This window comes from Neovison vison, chromosome 13 (genome assembly GCF_020171115.1).
Source record: "Neovison vison isolate M4711 chromosome 13, ASM_NN_V1, whole genome shotgun sequence".
In the NCBI taxonomy this organism is placed as follows: Eukaryota; Metazoa; Chordata; class Mammalia; order Carnivora; family Mustelidae; genus Neogale; species Neogale vison.
In genome coordinates, this window is record NC_058103.1 from 65461924 (window position 1) to 65466034 (window position 4111).

Here is a 4111-nt window from a genome sequence, read left to right on the forward strand (position 1 = left end):
ATAAAACCTCGAGTATGATACTGAATAATAGTGGTGAGTTTAGACAACCTTGCCTTGGTCCCAATCTTAGAAGGAAAGTAGTTAGTGTTTCACCATTAGTTATGATATTAGCTGTAAATCTGCTTGTAGGTACTTTCTATCAGGTTGAAAAAGTTGTCTTTTATTCCTTGTTTGCTGAGAATTGTTATCATAAATAATGCTAACTTTGTCATTTGCTTTTTATGCATCTATTAGGATAAATAGGATAAATTAGGTGATTTTTTTTCAGTCTGTCTGTTCTTTAATCTGCTATTTACATTGATTTATTTTCAAATGTTTAAGCAACCTTGCATTCCCAGGATAATGACCTCTTGGTCACAATGCATTATTCTTTTTATACATGATGGATTTAATTAAATAATAGTTCGCTTAATATTTTGTATCTATGGTCATGAGGAATATTTATATGTAGTCTTCATATACTGGCTTTGGTTTAGTTACCAGGGTAATGCTAGCTTCAAATAATGAGCTAAGAAGTGCTTCCTCCTCTTCTGTCTTCTGGAATAGTTTCTACAGAACTAGCATTATTTCTTTCATAAATGCTGGTATACATTTTTCCAGTGATGACATCCAGGGCTTGGGGTTACTTTGTTGACTCTTAACTACAAATTACATTTATGTAACTTATGACTATTTAGGTTCTCCAGTTCTTGAATAAGCTTTGGTAGTATTTTTCAAGAAATTTGTCTATTTCATCTGAGTTATCAATTTTATGGGCATAAAATTGTAATAGCTCCTATTGTGCTTTTAATGTCTGTAGGATCTTATTTATAACTCCTATTACATTTCTGATGTTGGTAATATAAGTCCAACGGTCTCTCTTCTAAATGAGTCTGGCTACAGGTTTGTCAGTTTTGGTCACTTTTCAAAACACCAGCTTTTGATTTCACTGATTTTTACTGCTTTTCTTCTCAATTTCATTTGTTGCTTTTTTGTTTGTTTTGGATTTAACTTACTCTTCTATATCCAGGTTCTTAATAGAGATTATTTCATAGACAGGAGATTTCTTCTTTTCTAGTGTAAGCATTTGGTGCTCTAAGTTTTCCTGTAAGCACTATTTAAAGGAGTATACCACAAATCGACGTTTTACTTCCCTTTCCATTCAGTCAAAATATTTTATAATTTCCCTTGTTCCTTCCTTTCTGACATACAATTTAGAATTACTTTATTTCCAAATCCTTGGAGGTTTCCAGATATCTTCTTGCTATTGAATTCTATTTAATTTTTATGGCAAGAGAACATGCTTTATATGATTTTAGTTATTTAAATGTTGATGAATGTTTTATGATCCAGAATATGATATATTTTGGTGAATGTCCCATGTGTCCTTGAAAATAATATATATTCTGTTGTTCTGGGGAGAAATGGTCTATAAATGTTGATCATTGTTTAGGTCTTCTCATACTTACTGTCCTTGTTCCATCAATTACTGAGAGAGAAGTATTGGAATCTCTGTGATTATGGGTTTGTCTGCTTTTACTTTTAGTTTCATTAATGTTTGCTTCCTATATTTCAAAGCTATTTTGTTAGGTGGACACAGATTTAGGATTGTTACATCTTCTTGGCTACTTAATACCTTTATAATGTAATATGGATTTTTAGTTCTGCTAATATGCCTTGTTTTGAGGTCTACTGGGTGTGATATAGCCATTCTATTTTTCTTTAGATTAGTGTTTACAATGTATGTCTTTTCCATCTTTTACTTTTAGCCTACTTGTATCTTTATATTTAAAATGGATTTCTTTTAGATAGTATATAGTAGGCTCTTGCTTTTTTATCCAATCTGATAATCTCTGTCTTTTTATTTGTATGTTTTGAACATTTTCATTCATTATAGTTATCCATATGTTTAGATAAAAATCTCCCATCTTGCTAAGCTGTTTTCTGTTTGTTCTATCTGCTCTTTGTTCCTTTTACACTTTCTACTTCTGCTTGCTTTTGGATTAAATATTTATGATTCAATTTTATCTCCATTACTGGTTTATTATTTAACCCTATTTTTGAAAAAAGGTTAGTAATTGTTAAAAATTTACAGTATTTGGTTTTAATTAATATTTCAAATACAATCATACATTTTTTCATATAGTATAAGAATCTTACAATAGTATACTCCAAATATACCCCCCTCATCTTTTGTGTATTGTTCTCATATATTTTATTTTTATATATTCTGTAAATCCACAATGTTGTTATTTTATACTTAGACAATTGTCTTTAAGGATGATAAAAAATAAGGTAAGTACTTTAAAAATATATTTTATTTATTTATTTGAGAGACAGAGCTGGGGAGAGGGGCAAAGGGAGATGGAGAAGCAGGCTTTCAGCTGAGCAGGGAGCCTGATGCAGGGCTTGTTCCCAGGACCCTGGGATCATGACCCAAGCTGAAGGCAGATGCTTAACTGACTAAGGTAACCAGGTGCCTCAAGACAATAAGTACTTTTTATGTTTATTTTATTTTAATCATTTTCAGAGATCTTCAGTTCTTTATTTAGATCAAAGTTTCCATCTGGTGTTCTATTCCCTCTGCCTGAAGAATTTCCTATAGCATTTATTGTAGTATAGTCTGCTATTAATGAATTCCCTCAACCCTTGTAAAAAAAAAAATTTCCTTTTTCTTTCTTTCTTTTTTTTTTTTTTTAAGATTTATTTATTTGAGGGACGCCTGGGTGGCTCAGTTGGTTAAGCAGCTGCCTTCGGCTCAGGTCATGATCCCGGCGTCCTGGGATCGAGTCCCGCATCGGGCTCCTAGCTCGGCAGGGAGCCTGCTTCTCCCTCTGCCTCTGCCTGCCTCTCTGTCTGCCTGTGCTCGCTCTCCCTCTCTCTCTGACAAATAAATAAATAAAATCTTTAAAAAAAAAAAAAAGATTTATTTATTTGAGAGAGAAAGCATGAGTAGGAAGAAGGGCAGGGGGAGAGAATCTTTAAGCAGACTCCCCGCTGACCACCAAGTCTGACACAAAGCTAGATCCCAGACCCATGAGATCATTATCTAAGCCCAAACCAAGAGTCGGATGCTTAACCAACTGAGCTACCAAGTTGCCCCAAGTTTTTCCTTTTTGAATGTTATTTTCATGGCATAGGATTCTGGATTGGCAGTTTTTAAAATTTCAGTATTTTATTAATTGTTATAAGCTTTACAAAGGGCAGGTCTACTATAATTTGTATTTTTGTTGTCTGTATGTAATGTGAATTTTTCCATTTATTGCCTTCAAGATTTTCTTTTTATCTTTGTCTTTCCAGCAGTTTCAATCTGTTATTTGTTTTTAAAAATCCCACTTGGGGCCTTCCAAGCTCTGTGAATTTTCCAGTTTGATACCTCCCACTTTATCAAGAGAATTCTTAGTAGTTATCTCTTTAAATATTTTGTCTGTTCCAGTATTCCTTTTTTCTTCTGAGATGCTAATTTATTCCCAGCTCTTGTTCACACATGTGAACATATGTGTGTGTAACTTTATTCTTTGTCCTTCAATTTGGGTAGTTCCTATTACCTATATCCAAATTCACTTATTCTTTCTTCATCTGTCAAGGTTTACGATGAGCCCAAAGGCATCCTTGATCTCTAGTACTGTTTATTTTGTTTTGCTTTTCCCCTTCCAGAATTTCTATTTTATTTGTTCTTATGGTTTCCATCTATCTGTCAAACTCCCCATGTGCTCAAGCATGTTGTCCTTTTCCCATTAGACCCTTTAACATATTAATCATAGACATTACTTATTTCATAGTGCAAACATCTGAGTCATCTTTGTGTCTGGTTCTGTTGAGTGCTTTGTCTTTTGATAAGGGCTTAATATTTTGTGTTTTTATGTCCTATAACTTTTAAATACTGTTTTTTAAAATTATTGAAGTATCATTGAAATAAAACATTATATTAGTTTTAGGGGTAAAACATGGTGATCCAACAATTCTATATGTTACTCAATGCTGATCCTAAGTGTAGCCACCATATAAAATTATTACAATATTATTGACTATATTGTCTAGGCTGTACTTTTTTTTTTTTTTAAAGATTTATTTATTTGACAGAGAGAGATCACAAGCAGACAGAGGCAGGCAGAGCGAGAGGGAAGCAGGC